This window comes from Tamandua tetradactyla, chromosome 5, assembly GCF_023851605.1.
Source record: "Tamandua tetradactyla isolate mTamTet1 chromosome 5, mTamTet1.pri, whole genome shotgun sequence".
NCBI lineage: Eukaryota > Metazoa > Chordata > Mammalia > Pilosa > Myrmecophagidae > Tamandua > Tamandua tetradactyla.
In genome coordinates this window covers 85035694-85059635 of record NC_135331.1, presented here as the reverse complement: position 1 = coordinate 85059635, position 23942 = coordinate 85035694, and the positions used below count along the sequence as shown (strand labels likewise).

The window sequence follows — 23942 nt, the reverse complement described above, 5'->3', positions numbered from 1 at the left end:
CCCCTAAAGACTCAGGGATCAGACTTACACCCACCATTTCACCTCCCCCTCTGTACCACCACTTAACACAAGTCTGAGTATAGCTCCCTCCTTTTCTACCTGTAGGGGAATAAACTAGTGAGAAGCAGGACACCGAGGTCCTAGAGAACTAGTCCTGGATCACAGGAAAGTTTCCAGAACTGTGACTACAGACCCAGGCAAGATTAGGAACCATGAGAAAAGGAGACATGTGGGGATTGGACTATCTGTCCTCATGGACTGACTGCTGGAACAGGTGCCTCAATACTATCATTGGAGGAATGTTATCCAAACTAAGTATTGCTAATAGGCCCCATACTGAACCAGCACTTGTGTGAGGAGCAGCTTCATGGATCCAGGGAATAGTACAGGGCAAATTGCTACCCAGGACTGGAAATCCCCACAGTGGGACAAGAACCCTCAAGATCACTGCCCCTTTCCCTATCTGAGCTCTTCTTCCTCCAGATCAGAACCACAGCCACTATAGCTCCAAGGAGAACCAGGCCAACCACAATTTTCACAATAGGAATGGTTGGATGTAAGGTGGCTCTGAGAAGGGAGAGGATCCGACCCCTAGGGTTCAGTACTGACCTTGCTGGAGGAGCTCAGAAGGGACCCTGCTTTCCCTGAGAAGAGGTCCCCCTTTTTCCCTCTCTTTACACCATCTCAGGGTGAGGGGCTCTGACAGCCCTTCCTGCTGCACATGGTATGTGTATTTCTGCTCCTCTCCAGAGAGCACCACCAAAGTTGCCCACTGCTGGAAAGTTCCATCCCTTGCAGGCCTGATCTCCACAAACTCCATGTCCTGGGTCTGGCCCTCTATGTCCTGGGTCTGGTCCTCTCTGTCCTGCTGCCAGGTCAGTGTAATCTCCGCTGGGTAGAAGTCCAGGGCCCAGCACCTCAGCGTGACCTCATGGTCAGAGATTGGGTGGTGGGTCACGTGTGTCTTTGGTGGGTCTGTGGGAAGGTCAGAAACTTGAAGAACTTTCCATTACCTCTCATGGGTCACTCAAGCAGCACACACGTGACCATGTTGAGAATGGACAGGACATTTGGGGCGGGTATAGGGAGTGTAAAGCCCAGACATATCCAGAGTGGATCCAGGAGTATAGCATAATGAATTCCTTGGCAAGTTCTAGGATTAGGGTGAAACAGCCCAAGGTAGGAGGCTCCAGGTCTACTGTGGGGATAACAGGTACCTTGGTTCTGACCTAAATGGAGGTCCAGTGACTCATCAAAGCTGCAATAAGACGTCCAAAGACAGGTGTGGGACAGGGAAGAAGGCCTGAGAGCATAACTGCCCAATGGTTCCCAAAGGTATTGCCAGGTTAAAAGATAACTGCTGATCAGTTATTTTAGAGCTCATTTCCCCCCACTTCCCATCATCCCGGCAGAGACTGAATTACTTAATCGTCCCACGGGGAAGGGTGAGCTTTCTCTAGCACAGGATCTGGAAACTGGGACCAACTCTTTCCTCTGTGGATTCATGACAGGTTGTCAATTTTGGAATCAACCCCATTTTCCTCCTTCTGTGGGACATAAGCTGGGGATGCAGTCCCAGCCCGAGGGAGACCTGGGAGGCGCCCCGCGGCCCCTGGTACCTGTGCGTTGCAGCGTCTCCTTCCCGTTCTGCAGGTGTCTCTGTAGCCACTCCACGCACCTGCCCTCCAGGTAGGCCCTGCGGTGATCCGCACCCCTGATCGCCTCCCACTTGCGCCGCGTGATCTAAGCCGCCATGTCCGCCACCATCCGGGAGCGCAGGTCCTGGTTCAGGGCGATGTAATCGTGGCCGTCGTAGGCGACCAGATAGTACTCGTGGAGGAGGCGCACTTTAGGGGCCAAAACACAGCCAGATAAGACCTGGACAGCGTGAGAAACTGGCCCCGCCCCCACGGGCAGGTCCACCCACTTGGCCGCGCACCACGAGCGATGATTGGTCAAAGCCTGTTTTGGTTTAAACTGAAACCAAAACTAACTTCCGGCTCTTCCCGGAAAAAGGGCCTGGGTAGGAGGTCCCGCGGCGGGGTCTGCTCGGCTCCCTGACCGTCAGTAGGGGTTGGAGGTGGGACTCGTGACCCGCGCTGTGGGTCCCGCGTCGCTCACCGGCCTCGCTGTGGTTGTAGTAGCCGCGCAGAGTCCGCAGGTTCCCTCGGGAAGTCTGTGTGTTGTTCTTGGCCTTTCGAGTCTCCGGCTCCCAATACTCCGGCCCCTCCTGCTCCACCCACGGCGCCCGCGGCGCCATCCTCGGACTCGCTTCGTCGCTGTCGAACCGCACGAATTGAGTGTCGTCTACGTAGCCCACGGGGATGTAGCGGGAATCCCCGCCGTCGGGCCGGGACATGGCGGTGAGGAAATACCTCATGGAGTGGGGGCCTGGGGGCGGGGGCGGGGGGTGAGACCGGCCCGACCTTCCCCCCGCGGCTTCCCGGGCTCCTGCGCCCCCGCCGGGCGGGCCGCTCGCTCCCCTTCCCCGGGGGCATTCCCCCCCCCGACCCCGCACTCGCCTGCCCGGGTCTGGGTCAGGGCCAGGGCTCCCGAGAGCAGCAGGAGGCGGGCTCGCGGCGCCATGGCCGGGGTCCCCGCCTCTGGGGAGGATCTGAGTCCGGGCTTGTCCGCGCGGACGGTAATTGGCTTCTCCAGGAACCGGAGCCGCAATGGAAGTGAGCCCTGAGGCCGCGTCACGAGTGTCCGGGCAGGAGAACCTGACAGGTTGTCAGAGAGGGAGAAGTTGTTACTACATGGCACTTTTCAGAAGGGCTCGCAGTATCCCGCGCTACAAAGGAGAAACAGGCCTCCCTCTCAGTGTGGAGGTGGTTTATTGCAAATGCAGTTTGCCAGGAACTGGAGGAATCTTCCCCAAATCTGTTCAAACTGGAAATGTGAATCAGAGTTTTTATAAAACTCTAAATGGAAGGGGGCACGGGTCAAAAACTGAGTAATGTCCACTTGATTAATTTTTGTCAGATTAGTGACCAGGTTGAATCTTGCTGAGGAAGGCACGGGCAAATAATTGTCTCTTCCTGTGTTGTCTTAAGCACTCCTTGTTTCAGCTTCAGTGATTAGATTTAGATATTGAACGTGTAAGCTGTTTGTACAGGGTTTTCATGACGCTTTTCTTAGCTGATCCTCAGGAATGTCAGACTTTTATCTTTTGAGGAGGAAGTTACTGATTTATTGGGTCAACAGGGTGTTTCTTGATGCTATTCTGTTATTTCTGTAAGTAGATCAGAGAAGGTGGGGTTTATGTCCTGAAACTAAGTACAAAGAGTAAATTGCTAAGCGCAGCTGGGGCAAGCATATGTTACAGCTGTGGAGGTGAAATTCTGGGAAGATGGAGAATCCCTAGCGCTCTGCCTCTCAGCCCCACACACGAACCTCAGGGTCAAGCCTCTGAGAGCAAAGATTGGGGTCTTGGGACTTTTCCTGACCCTCTTCTCCTGCACCAGTCACTCTGTGTCACACTGTCTCTGTGACTCCTGGTCCTGGGACTCTTTACACACTTTCAAGATAGTGAGGACCCTAAAGAACTTTTGCTTATGTGGGTTATATCTGTTAATATTGACCATATTAGAAATTAAGAAGAATTTTAATATATTAATTAATTTAGAATAATATATTATTAACAATATTAATACCTATTAATTATCACTAGTTAACATAGATGTTTTGCAAGTTGTTGAACCATTGATTTAATTGAATATATACTACAATTTAGCATTTAGTTAACCCAGATTTTGAGTTAGTATTTTTATATGATTCTTTCCTCATTCTTTCACAGTGGATACACTGTTTTCTTGGCATCATTTGTTGAAGAGACAATTAAGTGAAGTTGGCACCCTTGTTAAAAATTAATTGGCCGTAGGGTGGGCCATGGTGGCTCAGCAGGCAGAGTTCTCGCCTGCCACACCTGAGACCCGGGTTCGATTCCCCGTGCCTGCCCATGCAAAAAAAAAAAAAAGGTAAGTGGCTGAGAGGTTCGAGACTGAGTGGAGAGGTTATCCTGGAGGTTATTCTTAGGCATTAAATAGATATCACCTTGTTACTCAAGATGTAACGGAGAGGCTGGAGGGAACTGCCTGAAAATGTAGAGCTGTGTTCCAGTAACCATGTTTCTTGATGGTTGTATAATGATATAACTTTCACAATTTGACTGTGTGATTGTGAAAACCTTGTGTCTGATGCTCCTTTTATTTGCCTTGTCAACAGATGAGTAGAACATGTGGAATAAAAATAAATAATGGGAACAAGTGTTAAAATAAATTTAGTTTGAAATGCTAGTGATCAATGAAAGGGAGGGTAAGGGATATGGTAATATGTTTTTTCTGTTTTCGTTTTATTTCTTTTTCTGTTGTCTTTTTATTTCCTTTTCTGAATTGAGGCAAAATGTTCTAAGCAATGATCATGATGATGAATATGCAACTATGTGATGATATTGTGAATATATGTAGAACGGAATGATCAAAATAGGAATGTTTGCGTTTAATTGGTGTTTTTTTTGTATTTAAAAAAATAAATTAATTAATTAATTGGCCATAGATATGTGTAGATTTATTTCTGAACTCTAAATTCTGTTCCGTTAGTCTATGTTTGCCTTTGTGCCTGTACCACACTGATTTGATTACTGTAGTTTTGTGATGTTTTAAAATCAGTTAAGAGTGAGGATTTCTTTTTTTCTAATTGAAAATTTTTTTTAAACATAACATGCAAACATGAACATTCTTAATCAGTAACTCACAATATCATCACATAGCTGTATATTCATCACCATGATCATTTCTTAGAACATTTGCATCAATTCAGAAGAAGAAAAAAAAAATTCATATATACCGTACCCCTTATCCCTCCCTCTCATTGATTGCTAGTATTTCCATCTGCCCGATATATTTTATCCTTTGTATTCCCTTGCGTGAAACATGACATTAAGTGGTAAGCCAGAATTACATAAATAGTAATTAACAGAAATTGTATGCAGATAGATAGATGGATAGGTAGATGGATGGATAGATATACACACATATACTTATACAGGCACATTCCCTTCCATCTAAATGACTTTCCTTAAAATTAGTTGTAGTTCAATACTGCCAAGAATGAATTTTCTCAGTTTTTGGTTCTCTAAAAGAACCTTTACTTCATAATCTTAAGAGTGTTGAATTTTCCCTTCCATGAACATGGTATAGTCCTCCATTTCTTTAGGTCTTATTATAGTTGTGAGAGTAAAGGATTTTTACCCTTTTCATTAAATTTATTTCCAAATATTATTTTTTACTTTTAAATACATTTTAAGTATTAGAATCCTTTTTAATTTACAAAAAAGTTGAAGAGATAGTACAAGCAAATGTAGTTATCCTTCACCTATAATTATATAATTATGTATTTATATACATATAAATATGTATATTATATATAAAATTTCATATATATTTTTAAATAAATTTTTATATTTTTAATTTATATAGAAATTATATAATTTCTCCTATAATTAGTACTTACATAAACATTGTAAATTTCTTACAATTATGACATGATCGTGGATTTATTATAATTGCTGCAACTGTAGACTTTGTATTTCAGCACTTTTATCATTCATTCCTTTTTTTCTGTTTCAGGATCCAATCTGAAATCCCATATCGCATTAGATAAGTATTCTGTAATATTTGTAAGTATTTGTAAATGGAAGATTTTTAAAATTTCATTTTCTTGTCATTGCTGCAGTATAGTAATACAATTGATTTTTATATACTAACCTTATATCCTGATATCCTGTGGCCCTGCTAAATTCATTTATTGATTCAAGTCACTTTGGGGATTTAAAAAAAATAGTTTTCTGACATATTTGATCATGCTCATTGTAAATAAGGGCAGTTTTGCTTCTTTTACTATCTGTAGGTCTTTCATTTCATTTTTATGTCCTGTTTTACTAGTTAGGAAATACAGAATAAGATTAAATAAAAATGGAGTGAATGGCCTTCTTTAACTTCTTGATCTTAGGAAGGAAACATTTAATCATTCATCATTCAGTATGATGTTAGCATTGACTTTTTGTTGAGACCTTGAGCCACATAGAGGAAATTGCTTTCTATTCCTAGTTTGCTCAGAGATTTTGTCTTGAAAAGGTGTTACATTTTGGCAAATGCTTTTACTGTATCTATAGTAATGTCGACATGGTGTTTCTCCCTTATCTAGTCATTGGAAAACTGTGTTTTTTGAGTTGCAGATGCTAAGCCAACTTTGCTTTCCCATGGTAATGTCCAATTTGGCCTTACCAAATTGTACTTGTTGAAGAGTGTTCTAGTTTGCTAGCTACCTGAATGCAATATACCAGGAATGGAATGACTTTTAAAAAGGGGAATTTAATAAGTTGCTAGTTTACAGTACTAAGGCTGAGAAAATGTCCCAATTAAAACAAGTCTATAGAAATGTCCAGTCAGAGGCATCCCGGAAAGATACCTTGGTTCAAGAGGGCCAGTGAAGTTCAGGGTCTCTCTCTCAAGTGAGACATGGCGAACACAGTTAGGGCCATGGCAAACATGGCATCATCTGCTAGCTTTCTCTCCTGGCTTCCTGTTTCATGAAGCTCCCCGGAAGGTGTTTTCCTTCTTCATCTCCAAAGGTCACTGGCTGGTAGACTCTCTGCTTCATGTGGGTATGTCATTCTCTGCTCTCTCAGAATCTCTCAGCTTTCTCTCTTGTCGTTCTCTTTTATAGGATTCCAGCAAACTAATCAAGACCCACCCGAATGGGTGGAGACATGTCTCTACCTAATCCACTTTAACAACCACTCTTGATCACTCAAGATCACACCAATATCACATCAAGATGTGACTCCCTAAGTCACATCTCCAGGAAGATGATCTAATTACAGTTTCAAACATGCAATACTTGTGCTGGTTTGAGAGGATGTATGTACCCTAGAAAAGCTATGTTTTAATCAAAACCCCATTTCATAAAGGTATAATAATCCCTATTCACCACTGTATGTTTGAAACTGTAATCAGATCATCTCCCTGGAGATGTGATTTAATCAAGAGTGGTTGTTAAGCTTGATTAGGTGACGACATGTCTCCACCTGTTTGGGTGGGTCTTGATAAGTTTCTGGAGTCCTATAAAAGTGGAAACATTTTGGAGAATGAAGTAGATTCAGAGAGAGCAGAGAATGCTGCAGTACCATGAAGCAGAGAGTTCATCAACCAGTGCTTTGGAGATGAAGGGAGATGCCTCCTGGGGAGCTTTATGAAACAGGAAGCCAGGAGAGGAGGCTAGCAGATGATGCTGTGCTCGCCATGTTCCCTTCCAGCTGAGGGAGAAACCATGACTGTGTTCACCATGTGCCTTCTCGTATGAGAGAGAGACCCTGAACTTCATCAGCCTTCTTGAACCAAGGTATCTTTCCCTGAATTCCTTTGGACATTTCTGTAGACTTGCTTTAATTGGGACATTATCTTGACCTTAGAACTGTAAACTAGCAACTTATTAAATTCCTCTTTTTAAAGCCATTCCATTTCTGGTAAATTGCATTCCAGCAGCTAGCAAACTAGAACAGTACTGAATAGGGATTAGAAGAAATGGTTGCCTTTGCAAATGGATTAGGATTAAAACAGGGCTTTTCTAGGGTACATACATACTTTCAAATGAGCACAAAAAGTACTTTGAAAGCTATTGCTTTTTTATGAATTTTTGAATTTGGTTTGCTATCATTTTGCATAGATTTTTTTAATGTGTCTCCCTCCATATATGTATATGTATATCTATACATACACACATAGAGAGGCAGATATGTGATATGTATATCATAGAGAATTTTGTTCACAACATTTTTTGGGGGCGGGGGTTGGACATGGGTTGGTAATTGAACCCTGATCTCCCACATGGCAGCAAGAATTCTAACACTGAATTATTCGTGCACCCCTTGCATAGATTTTTAATACATAACCATGAGGAATAATGGTCTGTAATTCTCTCTTTTCTTGTGATGTCTGCCTGTTTTTCTTTTTTTAATTTTTATTAGAGAAATTGTGGATTTATAGAAAAATCATGCATAAAAAACAGGATTCTCATATACCACCTGTTCTAGTTTGCTAGCTATTGGAATGCAATACACCAGAAATAGAATGGCTTTTTAAAAAGGGGAATTTAATAAGTTACAAGTTTACAGTTCTAAGGCCATGAAAATGTCCCAATTAAAGCAAGTCTATAGAAATGTCCAATCTAAGGCATCCAGGGAACAATAACTTGATTCAAGAAGGCTGATGAAGTTCAGCGTTTCTCTCTCAATGGAAAGGCACAGGTCGAATGCGGTGTTCTCTGCTCGTTTCCTCTCCAGGCCTCTTGCTTTATGAAATTCCCTCAGGGGTGCTCTCTTTCATCTCCAAAGGTCGCTGGCTGGTAGACTCTTCTATTTGGCTTTCGTCATTCTGTCATCCTTCTCTGCTCTCTCAGAATCTCCAAAGGTCACTGCCTGGTGGACTCTGTGGTTCTCTCGGCCTCATGGCTCTGCTGTGGCTTTCTCGTCATTCTCAAAAAGGCATTCTTTCAAAAAATGTCTCCTCTTTTATAGGATCCCAGTAAACTAATCAAGACTCATGTATAGAATGGATGGAGACATATCTCCATTTAATCAAGTTTAATATTCACAATTGATTGACTCTCATCTCCTTGGAGATAACCTAATCAAATGTCCAGGCTTTAGTACTGAATAGGTATTAGAAGTAACTGTTGCTCCCACAAGTTTGATTAGGATTAAAGCACGGCTTTTCTAGGGTGCACAAATCCTTTCAAACTGGCACACCACCTTTTTATTAACACTTTGCATTGGTGTGGTACATTTGTTACAGTTGGCAAAAGCACATTTTTATAATTGTACTATTAATTTTAGTCCATGGTTTAACTCAGGGCTCCCAATATAGTGCAGTTTCATGTTTTTTTAAATATTTTTATTGTATTACTGTATACACACACACACACAATGTAACATTTCCCCTTTTAACCACTTTCAGATATATATTTCAGTGTTGTTAATTATGTTCACAATTTCGTGCTATCAATACTACCCATTACCAAAACATTTCCGTCATTGCAAATTGGAGCTGTATACATTATTTTTATTATTATTTTTTTAATTTTTTCTACTGTATAATATAACATACAAAGCAAAGAAAGAAAAAAGCAATAGTTTTCAAAGTATTCTTCAACAAATACTTATGGGATGGATCCCAGAGTTTATCTTGGGCTACCATACCATCATCTCAGATTATACATTATTTTTTGAAAGAAAATAAAAGTAAAAGAACATACAAAATATCCCATCCCCCCCAACCTCTATTGTTTATTTTTTGTCTTTTTTTCTTACTCATCTGTCCTTTCACTGGATAAAGGGAGTGTAAGTCACAAGGTTTTCACAATCATACAGACAGACCTTAAAAACTCAATAGTTATTCAGTCATCTTCAAAAATCAAGGTTGTTGGATTACAGTTTAACAGTTTCAGGTGTTTCCCTCTAGCCTCTCCATACACCAAAAACAGAAGGATATCTATATATTGCAGAATAACCTCCAGAAGGACTTCTCAACTCTTTGAAATCTCTCAGCCACTGAAACTTTATTTTGTTTCATTTATCTTCCTCTTTTTGGTCAAGAAGGCTTGCTCACTTCCACATTGCCAGGGGATTGGCCAGGCTCATCCCCAGGACGCATGTCTGACATTGCCAGGGAGGTTTATTCCCCTAGGAGTCATGTCCCACTTAAGGGGGACAGCAGTGAGTTCACCTGTGGGGTAAGCTTAGAGAGGGAAGCCATATCTGAGCAACAAGAGATTGTCTGGGGGTGACTCTTAAGCATAATCATAAGGAGGCTTAGGCTCTCCTTTTCAGGAATATGTTTCATAAGGGCCAGTCCCAAGATTGAGGGCCTGGCCCATTAATTTGGCAATCCCCAGTGCTTGTGAGAATATCAGGTTATCCCCAGGTGGGGAAGTTTAAAATTTCCACTGTTTTACCCAGCCCCTCAAGGGGACTTTGTAAATACTTTTTAATCTTCTGCCCAGATTACTCTGGAATGTACTGGGGCATCACGCCATCCTGTACAACCAACAAGATCTCATTCTCTATTCATGGTTCTATGTAATTATCATCTTCAAGTAAGCTGATCATACAAGTCAAATTATGTAGTGTGCTACCGAAAGTATAAATTTTGCACCAAATAACCATCTCTTTTTTTGGTCTCCCACTGAAGATGAAGTTTTAAAATATAATCCATACCATCTTTTACCCTTTGGTCTGATTTACCTTAGTCCTACTCAGATCAGCTTCATTCGTATCTCTAACTGAAGTCTGATCACTTTATCAGTGTTTGCCACAGTTGCTGTATGGGGTATTGCTGACTTTTGTAGCTGCAAAACTCTAGACCTCAGTCTCAGGTATCATAAAATACCTGAAGTTCCAGTGAGCAGATTATATACAAAGGGCTCAGTATTTCAGAATATAGTAATCACAGTTACAACTCCAGAATAGATATGCCTGCTCTAAGAATTTACAATCTAGGAAAATTTAAAATAGACCTTCACCTGATAACCTATGCTTGCAAATTCAATTCTTAGAGTTTGTACATTATAATTAGTCCATATTAGTGAGGTGTTATAGTACTTGTCTTTTCATTTCTTTTGCCTGGTTTTTGAAGGAGGGTAATACTGGACCCATAAATGAGGTGCAAATTGCTGTCTTCTTAACTTTGTATAAAGGCTCATATATGATATTATTCTTCATTAAGTATTTTTATATGTATGATAAAATTCAGCAATGAGACTTTCTGGGCCTGGAGTTTCCTCTATGGAAAGGTTTTCTGTTATTTCTAAAATTGATAAAGGGATGGCTATAATTTTCTATTTCTTCTTGAGTCATTTTTTATAATTTGTGTTTTTCAAGAAAACTGTTTATTTCATCTAGGTTCAGAAATTTATTGGCATTTTCACTTATCCTTTTAATGTCTATAGAATTTGTATAGATATTCTGTCTCTAATTCCTGATATTGTTAATTTGTATTATTTTGTCTTGATCAATGTTGTCACAGGTTTATGAGACTTAATGATTTCTCCCATAAAAGAGGCATTTACTTTCATTATTTTTCTCTATTTTCAATTTCATTGATTTTTGGTCTTTATTATTTCTTTCCTTTTGCTTGCTTTAGGGAACTGCAGGACTGACCTCTTTTGTTATCCTTATCTCAGCCATCACAATCTGTGTGCTCCTCTTCTCCAGTGACTGAAAAATGTTGTTTCTTATATTTGTTTTAATTTATAGTTATTTAAGGCGGGAGAGTAAATATGGTCACTGTTACTTCATCATGATCCAAAACAAAAGTCCATACTAAGTTTCTAATTGAAATTATATATATATTGAGATATACATGCATTTTTCCTTAATTTTTATTATAAAAAACAAACAGCCACACAACATTCTTGACATGGTTACAACCAGTGGCTCACAGTATCTCACATAGCTGTGTATTCATCACTGTGATCATTTTTTTTGAACATTTATCTCTCCAGCAAAAGAAAGAAAAAAGAAAAAAATCATACATGCCATACCCCTTACCCCTCCCTCTTATTGACCACTAGTATTTCCCTCTACCCAATTTATTTTAACATTTGTTCCCCCTATTATTTATTTTATTTTTAATCCTTATTTTTTACTCATCTGTCCATACTATAGATAAAAGGAGCATCAGAATGAGGTTTTGACAATCACACAGTCACACTGTGAAAGCTATGTTATTATACAATCATTTTCAAGAAACATGGCTACAGGAACACAGTCTCCAGTTTCAGGCACTTCCCTCTAGCCTCTCTAATACACCTTAAACTAAAAAGGGGATATCTATATAATGCTGTAAGTTAACCTCCAGGGTAAACTCTCAGCTCTGTTTGAAATCTCTCAGCCACTGATACTTTATTTTGTCTCATTATGTCTTCCCCCTTTCATTAGAGAAGGTTTTCTCCATCCCTTGATACTGAGTCAAGCTCATTCTAGGCTTTCTGTCCCACGTTGCCAGGCAGGTTTACACTCCTGGGAGTAATGTCCCATGTAGAGAGGCAGAGGACAGTGAGTTTGCTTGCTGTGTTGGCTGAGAGATAGGCCAGATCTGAGCAATAAAAGAAGTTCTCTGGGGATGATGCTTAGGCCTAATATTTTTTTTTTTTACATGGGCAGGCACCGGGAATCGAACCTGGGTCCTCTGGCAAGGCAGGTGAGCATTCTTGCCTGCTGAGCCACCGTGGCCCGCCCATTAGGCCTAATTTTAAGTACGCTTAGCCTATCCTTTGCAGGGATAAGTTTCATATGAACAAACCCCAAGACTGAGGACTTGGCCTGTTGATTTTGTTGTGCTCACTGCTTGTGAGAGCATCAGGCCTTCTCCAAATGGGGAAGTTGAATTTTCCCCCTTTTTCACCATTCCCCCAAGGGGACTTTGCAAATAATTTTTTTATTCACTGTTCAAATCACTCTGGGATTTATCGGGGCATCACTCTGGACAAACCTACAAAATTTCATGCTCTATTCAAGTTTTCATGTACTTGTGGTGTTAAGTTACTGTCCATATAAGTTATATTAGGAAATGTACTAGTCAAAATATAAATTTTGTATCAAATAAACATTTTTTGCTTTAGTCTCACACATAAGTTAAAGTTTTAAAATATGAATTACCATCTATATTCAACACCCTGCAATATTGACATTCCTTTGTTTCTCCTCATGCAAAAAAATATTTTTAAATTTGTACATTTAGTCACTATTATTATACACTCTAGGCATTCCTAGATTATACCATCTCAGTCTTTATCCTCTATCTTTCCTTCTGGTTTCATTTGTTATCCCAGTCATCTTCCCTCTGTAATTTTCACATTCAGCTTTATTCAGTGTTCTAACATTATTGTATTACAATTAGGTAGTATTGTGCTATCCATTTGTGAATTTTTACTATCAGTCCTGTTGCACAATCTGTATCCCTTCAGCTCCAGTTACCCAATAACCCAATATCTACCCTATTTCTGTCTCCTGATGGTCTCTGTTCTTCACTGAAATTCTCCAAGTTCATGTTAGTTCATGTTCTAGTTTGCTAGCTGCTGGAATGCAATATACCAGAAACAGAATGGTTTTTAAAAAGGGGAATTTAATAAGTTGCTAGTTTATAGTTCTAAGCTGAGAAAATGTCCCAATTAAAACAAGTCTATAGAAATGTCCAATTTAAGGCATCCAGGGAAAGATAACTTGATTCAGGAAGATCGATGAAGTTCAGCGTTTCTCTCTCAGCTGCAAGGGCACATGCAGATGGTGGTATCTGCCGACTTTCTTGTGGCTCTACCAAAAAAGGGACTCTCTCCAAAATGTTTCCTCTTTTAAAGGATTCTAGTAAGCAACTCCACCTTCAGTGGGTGGAGACACACCTCCATGGAAATAATCTAATCACCCATAATTGAGTGGGTCACATCTTCATGGAAACAATCAAAATGCTCCCACCCAGCAATACTGAATGAGGATTTAAGGGCATGGCTTTTCTGGGGTCACCACAGATTCAGACTGGCACAGTTCATATCAATGAAACCATACAGTATTTGTCCCTCTGTTTCTGGCTAATCTCACTCAGCATAATGTCCTTAAGGTCCATCCATGTTACATGCTTCATGACTTTATTCTGTCTGTAGCTGCATAATATTCCATCCACAGCTTGTTTAGCCACTCATCTGTTGATGGACATTTGAGCTGTTTCCCCTCTCTTGGCAATTGTAAATAATGCTGTTATAAACATTGGTGTGCAAATGTCTGTTTGTATCCTTGCCTTCATGTCCTCTCAATAGATACCTAGCAGTGGTATTGCTGAATCATATGGCAATTCTATACTAAGCTTCCTGAGGAACCACCAAACTGCCTCCCACAGCAGTTGTACCATTTGACATTCCCACCCACAGTGGAAAAGTGTGCCTCTTTCTCCACATCCTCTCCAGTACTTGTCGTTTTCTGTTGTATTGATAATGGCCATACTCATGGCTGTGAGATGATATCTCATGGTGGTTTTGATTTCCAGTTCCCTAATAGCCAGGGAAGTTGAGCATCTTTTCACGTGCTTTTTAGCCATTTGTATTTCCTCCTCTGAGAAGTGTCTGCTTATATCTTTTCTCCATCTTGTAATTGGGCTGTTTGTCTTTGTGTTGTTGAGTTGACAATCTCTTTATATGTTCTGAATACTAGACCCTTATCTGATATATCATTTCCAAATATTGTCTCCCATTGTGTAGGCTGTCTTTTTACTTTCTTGACAAAGTTCTTGGATGCACAAAACTGTTTAATTTTGAGGAGTTCCCATTTATCTATTTCTTTCTTCAATGCTCGTGCTTTGGGTGTAAGATCTAGGAAACCATCTCGTACTACAGGTTTTATAAATTATTCCCCTACATCTTCCTCTAAAAGTTTTATGGTCTTAGCTCTAATGTTTAAATCTTTGATCTATTTTGAGTTAATTTTTGTGTAGGGTGTGAGATATGGATCCTCTTTCATTCTTTTGCATGTGGATATCCAGTTCTCCAAGCATGATTTATTGAAGAGACTGTTCTGTCCCACGTGAGTTGGCTTGACTGCCTTGTCAAAGATCAGTTGTCTGTAGATGAGAGGGTGTATATTTGAACACTCTATTTGATTCCATTGGTCAGTATATCTATCTTTATGTCAGTACCATGCTGTTTTGACCACTATAGCTTCATAATATGCCTTAAATTCAGATAGTGTGAGACCTCCGACTTCATTTTTCTTTCTCAGGATATTTTTAGCTTTTCGGGGCACCCTACCCTTCCAGACAAATTCGGTTATTGGTTTTTCTATTTCTGAAAAGTGAGTTGTTGGGATTTTAATTGGTATTGCATTGAACCTGTAAATCAATTTAGGTAGAATGGACATCTTAACTATATTTAGTCTTCCAATCCATGAACACGGTATGCCCTTCCATCTATATAGGTCTTCTGTGATTTCTTTTAACAATTTCTTGTAGTTTTCTTGGTATAGGTCTTTTGTCTCTTTAGTTAAATTTATTCCTAAATATTTTATTCTTTTGGTTGTAATTATACATCAAATTGTTTTCTTGATTTCCCCCTCAGATTGTTCATTATTAATGTATAGAAACACTGCAGATTTTTGAATATTGATCTTGTAACCTGCCACTTTGCTATACTTAATATATTAGCTCTAGTAGTTTTGCTGTGGATGTTTTTGGGTTTTCCATGTTATGGCATCACGTCATCGGCAAACAGTGAGAGTTTTACTTCTTCCTTTCCAATTTTGATGCCTTGCATTTCTTTTTCTTATCTAATTGCTCTGACTAGAACTTCCAACACAATGTTGAATAACAGTGGTGAACGTGGACATCCTTGACTTGTTCCTTAGGGGGAAAGCTTTCAGTCTTTCCCTGTTGAGGATGATGTTAGCTGTGGGTTTTTCATATATTCCCTTTATGATGTTGAGGAAGTCCCCTTCTATTCCTATCCTTTGAAGTGTTTTCAACAAGAACGGATGTTAAATTTTGTCAGATGCCTTTTCTGCATCAATTGAGATGATCATGCGGTTTTTCTGCTTTGATTTGTTGATAGGGTGTATTACATTAATTGATTTTGTTATGGTGAACCATCCTTGCATTCCTGGAATAAATCCCACTTGGTCATGGTGTGTAATTCTTTTAATGTGGAACTGGATTCGATTTGCAAGAGTTTTGTTGAGGATTTTTGCATTTATATTCATAAGAGAGTTTGGCCTGTACTTATCTTTTCTTATAGTATCTTTGTCTGGCTTTGGTATGAGGGTGATGTTGGCTTCATAGACATGAGTTAGGTAGCCTTCCCTCCTCAATTTTTTTGAAGAATTTGAGCAGGATTGGTACTAATTCTTTCTTAAATGCTTGGTAGAATTCACTTGTGAAGCCATCTGGTCTTGGACTTTTCTTTTTGGGGAGCTTCTTAATGACTGATTCAGTTTCTTTACTTGTGATTGTTGAGGTTGTCTATTTCTTCGAGTCATTGTTGGTTGTTCGTGCCTTTCTAGGAAGTTGTCCATTTCATCTACATTGTCTAGTTTATTAGCATAAAGTTGTTCATAGTATTCTCTCATTACCTCCTTTATTTCTCCGGGGTCAGCAGTTATGTCTCCTCTTCCATTACTAATTTTATTAATTTGCATCCTCTCTCCTTTTTGTCAACTTTGCTAAGGATCTATCAATTTTATTGATTTTCTCAAAGAACCAACTTCTGGTTTTGTTGATTTTGATTGCTTCCCTGTTCTTGATTTCATTTATTTCTGCTCTAATCTTCATTGTTTCTTTCCTTTTGCTTGGTTTGGGGTTAGTTTGCTGTTCTTTCTCTAGTTTTTCCAAGTGAGTAGTTAATTCCTCAATTTTTGCTATTCTTTTTTGATATAGGCATTTAAGGCAAGAAATTTTCCTTTTAGCATTGCCTTTGCTAATCCAATAAATTTTGATATGTTGTGTTTTCATTTTCATTTATCTCGAGGTATTTACTGATTTGATTTCTCTTATAATATCTTCCTTGATCCACTGGTTGTTTAAGAGTGTGTTGTTGAGCCTCTGTGTATTTGTGAATCTTCTGGCATTCTGCCTGTTACTGATTTTCATCTTCATTCCTTTATGTTCCAAGAAAGTGTTTTTTATGATTTCAGTCTAAGTTTATTGAGACATGCTTTGTGACCCAGCATATGGTCTATCCTTGAGAATAATCCATGAGCACTTGTGAAAAATTTGTATCCTGCTGTTGTGAGCTTAATGTTCTATAAATGTCTGTTAAGTCTAGTTCGTTTATTGTAATATTCAAATTCTCTGTTTCTTTATTGATCCTCTAAGTGTTCTATCCATTGATGAGAGCAGGGAATTGAAGTCTCCAACTATTGTGGTAGATGTGTCTATTTCTCTTTTCAGTGTTTGCCTCATGTTTTTGGAGCACTCTGGCTCAGTGCATAGATATTTACAATTGTTATGTCTTCTTGTTGAATTGATCCTTTTATTAATACATAATGTCCTTCTTTGTCTCTTTTAATTGTTTTACATTCGAAGACCAATTTGCCAGGTGTTAGTATAGCTACTCCTGCTCTTTTCTGATTGTTGTTTGCATGAAATACCTTTTTACCACCCTTTCACTTTCAACCTGTGTTTGTCCTTGTGTCTAAAATGCCTCACCTGTAGACAGCGTATAGACAGATCCTGTTTTTTAATCCATTTCTACCAGTCTGTGTCTTTTGATTGGGGAGTTTAATCCATTAACATTTAGTGTTATTACTGTAAAGGCAGTACCTTCTTCCACCATTTTGCCGTTTGAATTTTATATGTCATATCTAATTTTTTTCTCTTTTTATCTTTACTGATAGTCTTCATTTCTACACTCTTCACCACACCTCTTTCTCGTCTTTTCCTATCTGCTTCTAGTGCTCCCTTTAGAATTTCTTACAGAGGTAGTCTCTTGGTCACAAATTCTCCATGATTTTTTTGTCTGAAAATGTTTTAATTTCCTCCTCACTTATGAAGCACAATTTTGCTGGATATAGAATGCTTGGTTGGCAGTTTTTCTCTTTTAGAATCATAAATATATTGTACCACTGTCTTCTTGCCTTCATGGTTTCTGCTGAGAAATCTACACATAGTCTTATTGGGCTTCCCTTGTATATGATAGATTTCTTTTCTCTTGCTGTTTTCAAAATTCTCATTCTCTTTGACATCTCACATTCTGATAAGCAAATGTCTTGGAGTATGTCTATTTGGATCTATTCTGTTTGGGGTATGCTGCTCTTCTTGGATCTGTAATTTCATATCTTTCATAAGAGATGGTAAATTTTCAGTGATAATTTCCTCCATTAGTCTCTCTCCTCCTTTTCCCTTCTCCTCTCCTTCTGGGACACTCACAACATGTATATTTGTGTGCTTCATCTTCTCATTCAGTTCCCTGAGTCCCTGCTCATATTTTTCAGTTCTTTTCCCCATATTTTCTTTTGCTTTCAGATTGCAGATGTTCTGTCCTCCAGATCACTAATCCTTTCTTCTGCTTCTTCAAAGCTAACATTTTAGGATTCCACTGTTTTTTTTTTGTCATCTCTTCTACTGTACCTTTCATTCCCAAAAGTTCTGTGGATTGTTTTTTCAGACTTTTGATTTCTTCTTTTTTGCTCACCCATTGCCTTCTTTATGTCCTCCTTCAGCTCATTGATTTGATTTTCTAATGAGATTTTCTGTGTCTGTTGCAATATCCTGAATTAGTGTTTTCAACTCCTGTATCTAATTTGAATTGTTGGTTTGTTCCTTTGACTGGGGTCTAGGCATTTGATTTCCATATTTAGTTTATTCTGGAGATTGTTTTCACTCTTTTACCTAGGATTTTCCTGCTGGATGGCTTTGTTCTCTGGCTGCTCTTTGACATTCATTTCAGCTTATTCTAGACCTCTAGCATAGGTTTTGTTTAATGGGTCATGGTTTTTTCAGTTTTTGTTTTCTTGTTTTGTGCCCCACCTATATGGAGCTTTTTTTTTTTTCCCTTAGGAAAAAAAATCTACTTAAATATTATAGACCCCAGTCAGATTTTCCCAGACCAGACTGGCCTTCTCTCAGGAATGAAGAGTCACCTGCATCAGTTTTCCCTGACAGTGAGACTCAGCAGGCTGACAAACTTTCCTATGAAGCCTCTAGACTCTGTGCTTTTCCTGTCCTGCTCAGTATGTGGTGATTGTCTGCCTGCTGTTTCCCACCAGCATAAAGTGATGTGGTGCTTTTAACTTTAGCACACTCTCCCTGCTAGGTGCATGGTTGAGAAAGAGGAGATGTAGGCTGGCTTTAATTGCTTTACTTTTCCAGTCCCTAGGTTCTGAATTCCTTGCGGAAGGGATTCCACCTGAGCTGGGCCCCACCCTCTCCTGGGGAAGGCACAGCCTCTAGGGAATTAATTCCTTTCACCTAAGAAGCTCTTTGTCTCTCAGAGAAGCTTAATTCCGCCCCTGGGGCAGTTGGAGCCTGAGAAGTCTTACAGTTCTATCTAACAAACAGTTAAGTAGTAGAAACAAAGTAAAAAAAAAAAAAAAAAATCCTTTTCTCAGGTTTTCTAATCAAGAGCTTAAGTTGGGTACATTGCTCTATGTATCTCCATGTTCTGTGTGGGCCCCTTTTTTAGAGTCCAGCCCTTTTCAATTATTTTTTTGCTGTCTGATGCAAAATAAACTCTATTATTTTTTTGTTTTTTAATTTTTCTCTAGTTAGCCCTGCCTCCTCTGCACCAGGGCAAAAACCTTTAGTTCTTATTTGAAGTTTATCTGAGCTGGGGCCCTATTTTCAGTAGTCAGAATTTGTTAATTAATTGCACAATTGGAGCTTGGTTGAGCTAAGCCCCTGCTGCTAGTACAATCTATATATGCTTTCCCTTCTGGGAAGCAGCCTGTGGGGGAGGGGCACCAGCCTCCATGGCTTGGGGGACTTAAGTTCTGTGCAGGACTGCAGCTGGTCCAGCTTGTCCCGACTGGTGTACGCTGTGTGTCTGATCACTGATGTGTCCCCAGCAGTTGTTCTGTACTGTTCCTGGCTCTTTACTAGCTGCTCTGGAGGGTCCAACTTGTCTCGACTGGTGTACGCTGTGTGTCTGATCACTGATGTGTCCCCAGCAGTTGTTCTGTACTGTTCCTGGCTCTTTACTAGCTGCTCTGGAGGATGAACTAAATTCCACACCTCACTAAGCCACCATCTTGAAACCGTTCTGAAATTATTATATTTTTAACTTCCAGGAAGTATATTTGGTTCATGCACAAAACAGCTAGGTCACTTTAGGGTCCCGTGTTCTGCAGGAACTTTTAAGCTTGTCATTTTTCTTTATACAAAATAATTATGCTTATTTTTTGTATCCTATAACTCCAGTATTGAAGTTTTATGAGCCTCTTTTTACGATCTGTTGTTTCTGGGTGTATTAGTTAGGGTTCTCTAGAGAAAGAGAATCAATACGGAATGCTCACAAATATAAAATTTATTAAAGTGTCTCATGTGACCGCAAGAACACAGAGTTCAAAATCGGCTGGGCGGGCTGTGAAGCCAGTGATTCCTATGGAGGGTCTGGATGAACTCCACAGGAGAGGCTCACCAGCCAAAGCAGGAAGAGAACCTGTCTCTTCTGAATCCTCCTTAAAAGTCTTCCAGTGATTAGATTGAGCATTACTCATTGCAGAAGACACTCCCCTTGCCTGATTACAAATGGAATCAGTTGTGGATACAGCTGACGTGATCATGATTTAATTCTATGAAATGTCCTCATTGCCACAGACAGGTCAGCACTTGCCCAACCAGACAAACAGGTAGCACCACTTGGCCAAGTTGACACATGAACCTGACCATGACAGTCCGCCCCTTCTCAACTTGGCAGCTATACATACCACCTTAAACCATACCTAATTTCTAAATAAAAAACATTAAAACACACATTTTTTTCTTTCACCTAACAATACTCAGCTGTCCTGCATATAACTGGAAACAAACTCTCTCCAGAATAGGGTGTAAGTCCTTGGGTAATATTCATTCTTAAACTTGATGTCTTATAACTTAAATAGTATAACAGAAACAAAACAGTATCACAGTCTTCATTTCTATAACATGGCCGTAGTTCATATTTATCGCTACCTTCTTCCACTACCCATTCCATGTTCCCTTTACCCTCAGCAAGCACTTCAGCTGGCCGTGATTCTTTGCCTGGTGTGGTGCCCCAAACCTTCATTCCTGAAGTTTCAGATCCAGGTAGTCCTGCCTGGATTGGGCTGTTGCAGTTTTGCACTGATTTTAATCACAGGGCATGGTAGTACTAAAAGATGCCCAAGGGGAGCTCCTGTATTCCAAGAAAACTCTTCTTTACTTCCATTGTGTAGTTGCAGTCCTATTTCCCCCTGATGGTCAGGGTCAGTCACCCCATACAGTAATGCAATCCCCTTCATGGCTTTTTGATCCAGGGGCATGAATAGCCCAAAGTGACCAGGTGGCAATTTTAGATTCCAGTTCAGTGGAATCATTGTTGTTTCTCCTGGTGAAAGCACTCTCCCTTTTGGAACTAAAACCTATAGATAAGCAGAGCACAGAATCGCAGGGACAGGAAGCAGAAATTTTCCTAGTGAATCACTAAAGGTAATAGTGAGTGGTACCACTCCCATTTCCAACCCTTGGTTCCTGGACCCATGGATCCTGGCTATGGGAGAAACAGCAGATGCTGATTCAGAGCATCTACAGCTTCCTGGAGATCATTACCCTAGTCTTTCAAGGTATTGCCACCTAGTTGGCACTGTAATTGAGTTTTCAAAAGGCCATTCCGCTGTTCTATCGATATAGCTACTTCTGGATGATGGGGAACATGGTAAGACCAGAGAATTCCATGAGCATGTGCCCATTCCTATACTTCATTTGCTGTGATGTGTGTTCCTTGATCAGAAGCTATGCTATGTGGAATACCATGACGGTGGATGAGGCATTCTGTAAGCCCACGGATGGTAGTTTTGGCAGAAGCATTGCATGCAGGAAAAACAACCCCATATCTAGAGTATGTATCTATTCCAGTTAGAAGAAATCACTGCTCCTTCCATGAAGGGAGTGGTCTAATGTAATCAGCCTGCCACCATGTAACTGACTGGTCAGCTCGGGGAATGGTACCATACTGGGGCTGATTGTGGGTCTCTGCTGCTGGCAGATAGGGCACTCAGCAGTGGCTGTGACCAAGTCAGCCTTGGTGAGTGGAAGTCCATGTTGCTGAGCCCTTGCATAACCTCCATCCCTACCATCAGGACCACTTTGTTCATGAGCCCATTGGGCAACAGGAGTTACTCGGGAAAGAGGCTGACTTGTATCCACAGAACAGGTCATCTTATCCACTTGATTATTAAAACCTTCCTCTGCTGAAGTCACCCTCTGGTGCACTTTCACTTGGCCAAGTTGCCACATGAACCTGACCATGACACTGGGTTTTCATCATTTGCCTTTTTTTCTATTTCTGCTTATACATTTCTTGCTGTGAGGTGCAGTTTGTCCTTGTAAAATTGTGTATAATGTTTGGCTACATGGGTTAAACATGGATTTCTTAAGAGGCTTCTGTTTCCTTTTTCCAATATTCATCTTATCAGCGATCCAGCGCTGAGATATACTAAATACATAGCTTACAGTTATGTTGGCCCACAGGTTAGGCGTCTTTGGACAACACATCCACAGGAGAGCTGCCTGCTGTTTACAAATTCGCATGCTCTTGTTGCTATGAGGACATTTCATAGAATTAAATCATGATCATATAGGCTACATACATAGCTGATTCCATTTGTAATCAGCCGAGGGGAGTGTCTTCTGTAGGGAGTAATGCTTAATCTAATCACTGGAAGCCTTTTAAGGAGGATTCAGAAGAGACAGGCTCTCTTGCAACTTTGGCCAGCAAGCCTTTCCTGTGGAGTTCGTCCAGACCCTCCATTGGAGTCGTCAGCTTCACAGCCTGCCCTATGGATTTTGGACTCTATGTTCCCATGGTTACATAAGACACTTATAAATTTTATATTTACAGATGTTTCCTGTTGATTCTGTTTCTCTAGAGAACCCTAACTAAATACACAAACCATCTTCCCTCTCCCCAAGTGATTTTATCCTGTTTTTAGTTCATGAATGTTTCCTGAAAGGAAAAATATCCCCTACAGAGTGTACTCAACAAATACCAAGTGCAGGAATCCACCTCCCTCTTCTACATGCCTTTCCCAGTGGAACGGGGATCAAAGGTTGACTTTGATGCCACCAGGACTTTCCTCACAAGAGTTGCTCTCCCCTCCCCTCCATCCCCCAATTATGATCCCAGCACACAATTTTTTTTTTTTTTTTTTTTTTTGCAGCACACAATTTCAATTCTCTCTTCAGACAAGAACAATCCAGTCTTAAGAACCTGTTGCCCACCTGTGAATCTAAACTAGGGGCAGCTTTACAAACCCATGGGCTGGAACTGCAGCCAGCATCAGGACCCCTAGATTTGGGTAGGGGCAGAGAGGGAGGGCAGGTGGGCAGAGAAGGACCAAACCAAAAGGAATTAAATAAAGGAGAAACTATCAGATCCCTCTTTGCAAATTCCTGGCTAATTCCTTAGAAAAGATTGGGGGAAAGATGGAGAAAAGAATCCAGGAAACAGCCTAGAAGGAGGATGAGAACTGGATGAGTCTGAAAACTAGTCTTTCAGTACCAGACTCACATGTGCAGGATCCATCCTGGGCCTCACGGGGTCAGTGATGGTCAACATACCTCCTTTCTGCTGGGGCAGAGACAGGAAACCAGAGGAGGAGAAACCAGAATTCGTACACCAGAACAAGTATGCTGGTTTGAAAGGATGTATGTCCCCTAGAAAAGCCATGTTTTAATCTAAATCCCATTTCATAAAGGCAGAATAATCCCTGTTCATTACTGTATGTTTGAAACTGTAATCAGATCATCTCCCTGCAGATGTGATTTAATCAAGAGTGGTTGTTACATGTTTCCATCTGTTTGGGCAGATCTTGATAAGTTTCTGGAGTACTATAAAAGAGGAAACATTTTGGAGAATGAGAGAGATTCAGAGAGAGCAGAGAATGCTGCAGCACCACAAAGCAGAGAATCCATCAGCCAGTGACCTTTGGAGATGAAGGAAAACGCCTCCCAGGAGCTTCATGAAACTGGAAGCCAGGAGAGGAAGCTAGCAGATGCCATGTGCCCCTTCCAGCTGAGAGAGAAACCCTGAACTTCATGGGCCCTCTTGAACCAAGGTATCTTTCCCTGGATGGATGCCTTTGATTGATATTTCTATAGACTTGTTTTAATTGGGACATTTTCTCGGCCTGAAAACTGTAAACTAGCAACTTATTAAATTTCCCTTTTTAAAAGCCA

At 40.4% G+C, this 23942-nt stretch overlaps 1 long non-coding RNA gene and 1 pseudogene across 2 annotated transcripts; one reads left to right on the top strand and one right to left on the bottom strand.

Moving 5' to 3' along the window:
* Positions 1–598: 598 nt before the first annotated feature.
* Positions 599–2391, bottom strand: LOC143684324 (saoe class I histocompatibility antigen, A alpha chain-like; annotated as a pseudogene). Its single transcript, XR_013175988.1, has 2 exons — positions 1620–2391; positions 599–975 (listed from the first exon to the last, which is right to left on the bottom strand). The product of XR_013175988.1 is annotated as a saoe class I histocompatibility antigen, A alpha chain-like (transcript).
* Positions 2005–23942, top strand: LOC143684329 (uncharacterized). Its single transcript, XR_013175990.1, has 4 exons — positions 2005–2363; positions 3797–3977; positions 5628–5677; positions 23573–23942. It is a non-coding gene; the product is annotated as an uncharacterized LOC143684329 (long non-coding RNA).